The 11,614-nt window shown below is 35.9% G+C and overlaps 1 protein-coding gene across 1 annotated transcript in view; it reads left to right on the top strand.

Annotated features, from left to right (window-relative positions):
- LOC136834696 (cGMP-dependent protein kinase, isozyme 1-like) overlaps positions 1–11,614 on the top strand; it is a 495,388-nt gene that overhangs the window by 12,289 nt on the left and 471,485 nt on the right. The window lies entirely within an intron of this gene.

Below are 11,614 nucleotides of genomic sequence, written 5' to 3'. Positions count from 1 at the left end.
AGGAGAGCTAGTAGTCTGGTTAAACTAAGGTATACTTAACTTATTACCACCGTGTTCGCAAATGTGATACTTGACGATGTGGACTTTCCAAAAAGATACTTCGTATTCAGTATGTAACGGTTCCCTAATGATACTTAACGATGTAGACTTTCCAAATAGATACTTTGTATTTAGTATATAACGATTCATCAAAACGGAGGGAGAAAGCTCCTTTGTCACGGACCTGTCTTTAGCATTTACTGAAGAGTTTAATGTGTCATTCAAAAAATATCAAGAAAAAACAGGCAGCGTTTTCAGAGTTAAATCCTCAAGTTCCGTTGAGTTTGAAAACAAGCGTCGGCAGCATCCGATAGCAGAAGAACTTAAGTATGTCACAGTGACGTTTGTATGTATACATTTTGGAAGCCCAAGCAAAGAGGTTTAAGTTTAAGGGAGAAAGAACGTTACCATAGTTGTGGATGTAATGCTTCAGTTTCATTAAGCGCCAGGAAGACTAAGTTAGTGATAACAAATGTTTACGTTAAGCATAACCATGAAGTCTTGGTTAATTTGAAGGCTTTCCATAGCCAAAACCGCCCCTTGACCACGTCAGAGTTTGAAGAAGTAAAAGATGTTGTGAAACTAAATCCTGGCAATATAGCACCTAAAAATGTATATACAAACGAGGTTTAAAAAGGAAGTCACATTACAAGATATAAGAAGCCTTAAAAAGGTCAAAGCTGGAGAAGGTCTTACTGATGTTGAACAACTTACAGAAGTTGTACAGGATATAGAAAGACAAGGTCAAGTGGATATTGTAACTGACGAAAATGGAGCAATCACGATGGTCGCTTCGCAACGAAAGAGAGGGTGCAAATGTATCATCATTATCCAGAATTAATTTCCATGGATGGCAGTACACACAAAATTAACAAATACAGTTATCCTCTGTACGTGGTTCTCATCCAGGACAACCTTGGTCGCGGTCGAGCAGTCTTTTATGCTTTTTTTTAAGAAGTGAAACGGCAGACATGATAAATTCGCGTACGACATCGTTTTGCAAAATGATGGGAGACGTAAGCAAACCTGAGACCGTAATGTTAAATAAAGATCACAGTGAAATTCAAGCTGTTGGAATTTGCTATGTAATTTCATGTTCTTAAGTACTTGAAGAAAAAAGTGTCGGGTCTTGTACGTCCAGTTACAGAAAAAGATGAAATTTTTGCTACAGTCAAACAACTTGTGTATGCTAACTGTGAAGAACGTTTTCAGTCATGTTTACAGACTTTAGAACAACAAGATTCCGGGTTGTTTCAGTATGTCTCTCAAAACTGACTTGTGTGTAAAGAGATGTGGGGAGCTTATTTACGAAGTTCCAAATTAACATTTGGCAACGATACCGATAACCGAATTGAATCGGAAAACGGAACGCTCAAGCATTTGCTGTTTGCAGCCACTTCAATGTCTGAATGTATTAGAAACATTATGCTACATAAATGTGTTTTAAATGATGAACGAGCACACCAATTGTGTGTACAAAAATGCACTTCACTTGAATATGGAACAAATAATCCACTTTTTTGTGAGTTGTATCGCAAATACACGGAGCACGCTGTGAAACTTTCTGAAAACCACAAAGCACATGAAAATTCGATTATTCCATCTATCCAATCTAATTCCCCAAGTAGCTACTCCGTGTCAGTCAATTCTAGTTGTTATGAAGTGGAAATTGATGATCGTGAGCTTAGATGTTCATACATTTTCTACTGTCAGCACCTTTTACCCTGCAAGCATATTACAGAAGCATTACGGAAAGGTGATATAGATGCAACTACAAATAATACTAATTCTAGGTGGCACAAAGAAAACACAGTGATATCCGAAGCAACTGTTCTAAAAAAATCAGTCATCCATATCACAAACTCCGAGACATCAGCACTCAGTGATCCAAGCACAAAAATTCCGACAGTCAGAAGAAACCGTTCAAAGGAATGCAGCTGTACTCACAAGCAGGGGAACGCAAGTCTTCCATAGGCGACTAGATAGTCTCAGAAATCTTCTCCGAATGTGGGAAGAAAATAATGACTGCAGGGTTTTAAACGACGATGACGAATCCGGTACACATGCAGTCATACCCCACAGAATCCACCTCCAAGTCCATCGGAAGAAATTGATTGTACCGTACCATCTACGGCTGATACACCGAAAAAGTTACATTCTTCAGACGAACCAACGTCACTCTCAGAACGTTTCAACTTAGCAAATGTTCATCTCCCATCAGTGAAACGAAAGGGGCGTCCTAAAAAATCTAGAACACTAGGTCGATTTAATAATTCAAAAGCTGGACATAAAAGGAAAGGAAGCGACAAGAGAGCAATGAAAAGCAGAAAAAGGCTAGAAAACAATAGCGTTCTTATCCTGAATTTGACGAATGGTACATTCTGTTTATTTTCCTGTCTTTTTTAGAATTACTGTTATTTTTACTGTTATGGCGCTGAGAATGTATTTCAATAAAAGAAAAAAGAACATGTTATACTATACTTTTACTAAGAAAACAGCTATGTGGAAATAATAACGGTGAGTATAACTCATGCGTTACTTTCACCAGACATTGATAATAACGACGAGGTTATCGTCGCCGACCGGTGTCAATAACTTCATTCAGGATATAATTCAGGACTTTTTTAATATTAATTACTCTAGTATAATTGTCGATTTCTTTTTTCCTTGTTTTATTAATCTGCTTATTGCTATAATTCTTATTAGCATATACAAGTGTCATTATATATTTTCTATAAAAGCAGTTACTAGTTCTCCCTCTCTTCGCTGAATATTCAGTTTGATAGGGTAGATTGCGCTGGAGGTGTGCTTGAAATCGCAAATAAATAGATAGAAATATTCCAACGGATATGACATTCAGTTATTGATGAAATGTTTCTGAATCCATTTTCGGTATTTTTGTCTGTTTTGTGTTCGTGAGAAATAACCTGTCGTTTGCCTATGCTGGGTGCTCTCTCTCTCTCTCATCTCTCTCTCTCTCTCTCTCTCTCTCTCTCTCTCTCTACATTGAAGGGCTCGGGGATTTATGATGGATTGCTCATTGCAATAAGTGTATTACACGTCAGTGAGGATAGTATGTTTCGTGTGGTGTTGGAACACATGTTTTTATGAAGGGGAGAAATTTCTCTTGAATTTTTTCCTCATATTCATTATTATTATTATTATTATTATTATTATTATTATTATTATTATTATTATTATTATTATTATTATTATTATTATTATTGTGTACACGAAACATACAAAAATGTCATTAATTGCCGAAGAAAGCTTCCAAAGAAAATTGTTTAATAAGCAGGTACGGATAAAAGACAGGGAAATAAATCAACATAGGGCAAATACATACATACACAAAAACCAGTTGAGAGAAGCAGAAAAATATTTGGTAATTAAGCTAAAGAACTCTGAGGGAACTTTTCAGAGCTGCAGCATCTTTAACACTGCCAAGAAGACTATTCCACAGTTTTGCTGTTAAGGGTATAAAGTACCTCTGGAACCGGGAAGTATGACGCCGAGGTTACTAAACAAAACGAGTACCACGGACTTACCTCACAGGCATAGACACTGTAAAGGTGACTTCAGAATTCTTCCATATTAATTATGAAAGCGTAACTGCATTAGATTATTCCTATTAATTTCAGGGGATCCGTCAGATTTCATGCGGTATGTAATTCAGAGATAATGCCATAGAATGTTGTTGGAAATAATTCGGGATTAACTCTTTCTGGTAATCGAGAGACAATCCCTCAAATGTGTCCGTAATTACATCCGATCCTGTTACCTGCTCCGTTCCGCTCCGCTGGGTGCTTTCTCTCTCTCTCTCTCTCTCTCTCTCTCTCTCTCTCTCTCTTCTTTTTACATTGAAGAGCTTGGGGATTTTTGGTGGATTGCTTATTCAATGAAGGTATTACACGTCATGGAGGAGAGTTTGTTTCGCGTGGTGTTGGAACACATGTTTTTATGAAGGGGAGAAATTTCTCTTTGAATTTGTTCTTCATGTTTATTATTATTATTATTATTATTATTATTATTATTATTATTATTATTATTATTTATTGCTTTTGTTGTTACTGTTATTGTTACGGTCGTGGTAGTACGCAATCGAATGTTTTTTTTTTTTTTTTTTTTTTTTTTTTTTTTTTTTTTATCATGGTTAAAACCCTTTTGAGAGGAGTGATCGTCAAGATGATTTGTTGGTTATCTTATTAACGGATTATCGATCTTTTATTTAGCCTCCTAATGATTTTGGTAAGGGCTTCGTTCCTTCAATTCTCTTTCCGTTTTACCACTTTTCTCACTTTATTCCTTCGTGCCAGAATTTTGTCCATTAATGGAAATTTGTTTCCAGATTAGCTCATAAGTGACAGGATTTTTATTTATGTTAGTGAAATTTGAAAAAGGCTCCTGAAAACTGAGTGGATAGGAAAAAAAAATATGTGCAGTTGTTCCCTTCTCACTGATTGCCATTGCAGTCGTAACACACACAGGGAATGCTGGAAGGTTCGTTTATCAGTGTAACAAGTAAGCACTGATGTAATATCTCTGACGGTAGTTTTATCGGTTGAAAATATAGTTTGTAGCTCAGTACTTCCACACGGCGAATTAATTTTTCGGATTCAGAATGTGCATTTTAGTATTCCTATAACGTTTGAATTTTGTAAACCAAGCAGACCCTGCGGCAGTTAGGCAGGATTTATGGTTGGTTAAATTAAATAATGAATGGTTTGAGAGGTTAGGTGCGAACCTTCGGACTACCAGCCAATAGGCTGTGACCAGGTAGCGCATTTGGAATATTATTAAATTATATATTTGTTTCACTTTGTAAAAAAATTATGTAAAAAACGAATACGAATAAACTTTGGTATAAATTTTGGTGCTAAATTATTTTGGATAAATCCCCCATACGCTTGTTACCGTTATAAATGTAAAAAAATAGAAAGTAACCATTTGATGCTACTCCTCAGATTTAGTTCATTTTAAAGTTTTGCTGATATTCTATAGACCAATTTAGCCATAGGCAGTGTATTTTTCTTCATGAAACACTTAAAATTTAAGAAGCTTTATCTCTTTCACTTATATTTTTTGCCCGAAGAAATTTCGAATTTTTTTAAGGCAATAGAAAACGGGAATATTGCTGAAGGGTAACGAAAATGGGAAACGTAAGCAAGGAGAAGCTTAGGAAATTCTTTTGTTCTGTGCTTGTATATTAAGACTTCAAGCTGTGGTGCATACTTAACGCTAGCATTGTCTTTTCCCGTTCTTTCCTATGTTAACGCTTCATGGGACTTGTAAGCTGCAGCATTTTCTAATTACCCTCTTCTTCTAGCTCTCCTTTTAGCTTAACTGTGCCTCGAACTTTACTGGTGTTATGAGACCACTTGCCCCTCAGAATGAGTACAGATGCAAAGTGGCACGAGAAAAAACGAAGCAAAGTGGTAGAGGAAAGAGAAACCATCCTACGTGATATGTTTTAATCTCCCTTTGATCCTTACTCATTAATCTAGTGGAGGAAGATTTTTTCTCTCGCCTGAGGGCTAGGGAGAGACAATAAGCGTTGGCGTGCTTGAAGTTAATAATAAATGTCCACTAGACTATTAATTACGCATAAAGTTTCGTCAGCTCAAGTTTTATGTTAACAGCTTAATTCCTAGGTTGTGGATTAAATTTCCTCTTTTTTTTCATTCCTACTTTGACGTATTCCATTTTTGACTTGGTTTTATCTCTCTCTCTCTCTCTCTCTCTCTCTCTCTCTCTCTCTCTCTCTCTCTCTCTCTCTCTCTGTAATTGTTAGTATATAACGTTCTGCTGCTTCAACTCGTATTATTTTTTATCATTGTAGATATTCCATTATTCCTTGCACATTTTACTTTGTTTCTCGGGTTTCTTCTTAAAATTCTCACAGTTACAATTTTGTATCCATACTAATAAGAGACTGAGTGGCCAGAACATGAGATCATAAAAGTACAGCCACTCTTTCCACTTTATAGGTTCAGTTAATGTATTTCTTTCTTTTTTAATTAATGCTCATAAAGTTGTAGACGGACCTTTTTGATGGTATGTTTTCTAATTACACTGATTAAAATTAATAACATTGTATTGAAATTAATCAATAAGTTTTATTAAATTTTTGGGGTTAGTCTGCTGTTCCAAATGTGACAGAAATTTTTCTTTATATTTCCTAAATCAAGGGTTCCCAAACTGGGGTACATGTACCCCCAGGGGTGCATTTGCACGTTTCAGAGGGGTACATTTGGTCTGAAGAAAATAATTACTACTGTACAATACATGGTGTTGTCATCTGCACTCAGATTGCACTTTTCTCAATTTCCTCGTGTTGATTAGCACAACTTTTATGTAATCTACACGTGCAGACGCCATAAATTTAAAATATCAAAATATTAAAATGTTCTTTTTTAATATTAAGCTTAATTTTTAGTGTTAGGGCTACATGGGAACCTATAAAAAAGCCCAAGGGGTACCGAGGAACGAAAAGTTTGGGAACCTCTGCCCTAAATAATTTCCACTATATAGTTACTCAGCCAGTCGTTCTGAGATGGCGAGCCGCGGCATTCTCTTCAGGATTAATCGAGTACGTGCTGTAACCTTCTTCCTTATTCTAGTTCCTTTTCAGTCTGCAGTGATAACTTTCGGAAATGTAGCCAGGGGTCCACCATCTTAAGGCTTCCACGATACATGAGTATAAGGCGTAATAGCGAAGCGATACCATTATGACTTACGTTTTAAGTATATATATATATATATATGTGTGTGTGTGTGTTTTGTGTGAATATTATATATATATATATATATATATATATATATATATATATATATATATATATATATATATATATATATATATATGTGTGTGTGTGTGTGTGTGTGTGTGTGTGTGTGTGTGTGTGTGTGTGTATATGTATGTATATATATGTATATATATACGCACACATCTAGCGTTTGCTTGTCGAATAATACATCGCATAGCATTTTTATAGATTTAGTATCCAGTTTCAATACTTCTCTGTACAGTTATTTGTTCTAACGAAGAGGTAGTAGGTTGTAAAAATAATTATTCCGCATGTAACTCTTATTTCAAACATTCATTGATTCCACGTTTCGCATAGTTGTAGTAAGAATTGTGTTCCCTCACTGTTCTTCTTGCACATGTATAGAACTGACGCTTTCCAGACAAATTTCGTTTTATCAGGATTTAGAACATGGTTACACTGCACTTTGCTGCGGAGGTAGCGTATTAACCCTTCCTTAAAACCTGTAATTGTTATGATCTTTTGTTTGCCAACTTCTACCAAGGTTGAGCACGACAGCTTTCCGTTAAATTATATGATTTCCATCATCCTTAGCCACTTCGCATAACATAAATCACTTAGAATTGTCAAAAGGTTTTTGCCTCATCTTGCTTGACATCTAAGAGTTTGTCGCTTCACTTTAATGAAGAGAAAATTCACGAAATATTTATTTATTTTCAGCAATTATGTTCTAGTAGCCCCTGAAATCATTCTTTTTCGGAGTTGGTTTACCAAATTATATAATAAGCCCAAACTTCATTTTATAACCTTTTTGAATTAAATTCACATAGTTGTACAGTAATTTTTTTCTTGTTTATCCATCTGCCTCCCTGTTAGTAGGATTAAATTAAACCTAATTAATTTAGTTATAGATTTTTTTTAAACTGATAACTCAACTCGTAACAAACGATTATACTTTGATAGGGAACTCAGTCTCAGTCTTGTTCCGGTTATTTAAATTATCTTTGTTTATTAGAGAGAGAGAGAGAGAGAGAGAGAGAGAGAGAGAGAGATACCTGCGACCTGCAGCTTGCGGCGGAAGAAGTAAATAATTTGGAGAAATTGGGTATTTGTATCAATTGCTTCCTCTTATTCATAAGATGTGACGAAAAGGACCTCCTAACCAAATGTGGACCTTTCGCTTATCCATATTATACATACATTATACACACGTGCTCCCAAAGGGTTACACTCATCTCTGTATTCATTCACACACACATATATAATATATACATACATATATGTGTGTATATATATATATATATATATATATATATATATATATATATATATATATATATATATATATATATATATATATATATATATCGCCATCGCCGTGGTTAAAGATTGGATAATGTGATTACATTCGCTAGTTCTCCTCCACACTACGAATAAGCTCTCCTAGACATCATATGCATAATTTGGCTACGGTAGCCATATAGTTTTTTTTATATCTATATTTACCAGTTTAAATGAAATTTTTAATTACGATTTGTCTGTAATTAAGGGTTTACGTCAGTCAGTCGTGCCTTAATCCTTTCAGTATGTAACTGTTTTAGTCACTTCGTAGAAAATGGTTCATCCACAAAATATTTTTTTTTATCTCCACGCCCAATTTTTTCCCTTCAATTAATCCCAGAGGGCAAGAGGATTATGTGAGAACGGGGGCCCCCAATTTGCGAGATTTTCCTCGTTATGTGTTAATGGGTTCTTAGAAGACTGACCGTGTATCTTAAATCCGTCATCCATTTTTAAAGGAATATTGATTTTATCCGCTTTGCCACCAGATAATTCGGCAAGTTGGCCACGGGCACAGCAGTCCCCTTGAGGGGAGGCAGCTGTCAAGTGAACGTTAGTGTGTGGATTATCTCTCTCGCTCTCTCGCTCTCTCTTACAATTTTATTAGTTTATCTATATATATATATATATATGGATGCATGGATGCATGTGTATGTTCCACATACACTCTGAAGCGCATTGAGCAATTTCAACCAAACTTCGTTTACATATGACTTACTATCTCGAAAAGAACACTGTGGGGGTAAGACATTCCTAGCACCAAAGGGCACCAAAGGGGGTGGGGGTGGAAAGGCATCCCTGAAACGGGGCTGGTTCTGCCAGTGAAACAGGGCTGGTTATTCTCGTAGACTTAGTAACTTTACTAATTTATCATACCTAATTTCGGTATACTACATTATGATTTACTATCTGGAAAAGAATACTGTGGGGGTAAGACATCTATGGCGCCAAAGGGGTTGGGGGTTGGGAAGGAACTGACAGAGAGAGAGAGAGAGAGGGAGAGAGAGAAGAAAGAGGGAAAGAGACAGGGAGGTTTGGAGAGAGAAGATGGAAAGAGACAGGGAGGGTTGGACAGAGAAAGAGAGAGAGAGAGAGAGGGAGAGAGTGAGAGAAAGAAAGAGTGAGAGAGAGAGAGAGAGATAGGGGTGTTAGAGAAAGAGGAAAAAAATGGGAGAGAGAGGGTAGAGTGGTTGTTAGGGAGGAGAAAGAGAGGAAAAAGTGAGAGAGAGAGAAAAAAGTTAAGTATACCTTATTTTAACCAGACCACTGAGCTGATTAACAGCTCTCATAGGGCTGGCCCGAAGGATTCGACTTATTGTACGTGCCTAAGAACCATCTGTTTACCTAGCAACAGGAACTAGTTTATTGTGGAATCCGAACCACATTATAGCGAGAAATTAATTTCTATCACCAGAAATAAATTCCTCTAATTCTTCATTGACCGGCCGGAGACTCGAACTCGGGCCTAGCAGAGTGCTAGCCAAGAACCCTACCGACTCGTCTAACGAGGAACTGAGAGAGAGAGAGAGAGAGAGGCAGGGAGTTTGTCGGTTGTCATACAGAGTTTCCCCGGGCAGTGCCATATTGTCAGCTAGTCCGACTATAAAGATGCTGCCTTTAAAGGTGATGAGTTGGAAATATGTGATCTGTGCATATATAATTTATTTTTACGAGTACTGACTTTGAAGTATATGATGCCACGTGCCCGTATTTATTAACGTGACCTGTACAGCTCGCCAAACTTGGACAGTAATATTTTGAGGTTATTGTTTCATTCATTTCCATTGTAATGCTCATCATTGCCTTGAATTAAATTTATGTGGAGTTTTGCTAATGATATCGATATGATGTGGGACATATATATGTTTAATTGTCACTAAATATGAAATTTCCATAGAAATGTCAGTTTCATATTGCAGTGAATGAATTGGCCGATCCCCCAAATACTGAATATCGTTGTTGTGTTGAAATTTCATAATGATGTAGATCCGTTTTGAATTGTAGTAGGTCCCTGTGCTGCTGATAACAGCCAGCCTTTATGAATACCATTTCCATATATGTTTAATTATTATTATTGCACATTGACGAACAATTTAGTTTTATTACTTACTCGAAATAAACACTTCATTGATACGGATACAGAGATCGCTAATATGATTTCCGAAGGTTTATGCTTGATTACTTTGGGTTTTTTAGTTTCAGGTAATTATAGTGCTCGTATGTAAATGGATATACGTACATATTGAAGGGAATTTTTCGTACCGTGTATACTGAAAGGTAATATAACTTTGCTCTAACTTTGTGTTTTAGTTTCAGTTCACACTTTCAAACTATTATTATTATTATTATTATTATTATTATTATTATTATTATTATTATTATTATTATTATTATTATTATTATTATTATTATTATTATTATTATTATTATTATATGAGATAGTAATTGGATAAAATAATGGTATAGCAAGAAAATATATTATGTGCCTCTGTCCACCCATTTGGCATTCGGTTTGGCGTCCATGAAACAAGTTTGATGTGATGATGAAAACGGGCTCATTTGCCCTCTCTGTCAGTTTTTTTTTTTTTTCCTCATTGAAATGGTCAGTGGTTATATTTTCCGGTACCGGATTAATGCAAGCGCTTATCTAATGTGAGATTCTTCAGTGGGAATGAGATAACCGATGATTTTATTTACGCCTATATCCGATGATGTTGTTTACGTCTATCGCCATTATTTGGGTATTTGTTGGCTTAATAAACGGTATAACTTTAAACGCACGCTTTGTCTGTTCAAATACTGCATTAGATACGAAAACGTCCTTCTGTTTACATTTTATGTGATCTACCAGTGGCATGTTGTGTCGCCGAATTCGTGCGGTTGTGTGACGGGGAAACCATTGCTTCTGTGTAGGTCCATATCATTCAGTGGTTTTATTGAGCCCTCGCTTTGACCTAGATATCCTCAGGGTCGTTGACCTACTCGTAAATTGCAAATGGTCTCGCCGTTCGCGTGTTTTAGAGTCCGGTTTGATGTGGATTTTGAAAGTTCATGCAGCGTCCATAGATATGTCGTGCTGTGTCGATGGGACTTGGGCGTTTATTTGCAAATTGCAGTCGCAAGAATGAGGACATAGCGTGATGCGAGAGAAATCTAGCATTGCGCATGCGATTTGTTACTGATGTTAGCTACTAAATAGGGGTTCTCTCTCTCTCTCTCTCTCTCTCTCTAATATATATATCTCTGTGTGTGTTTGTTTGTATATATATATATATATATATATGTGTGTATATATATATATATATATATATATATATATATATATATATATATATATATATATATATATATATATATATATATATATATATATGTAATGTACATGTATGTGGGCATGTGCATGCGAATGCTTAAAACCATTGGAACCCTAGATGTATATATGCAGATTTGCCATAGGGAAAAAATTA

The sequence above is a fragment of the Macrobrachium rosenbergii genome, chromosome 4, assembly GCF_040412425.1.
Source record: "Macrobrachium rosenbergii isolate ZJJX-2024 chromosome 4, ASM4041242v1, whole genome shotgun sequence".
NCBI lineage: Eukaryota > Metazoa > Arthropoda > Malacostraca > Decapoda > Palaemonidae > Macrobrachium > Macrobrachium rosenbergii.
The sequence above is the reverse complement of the archived record's forward strand: the minus strand, read 5'-3'. Positions and strand labels throughout refer to the sequence as shown.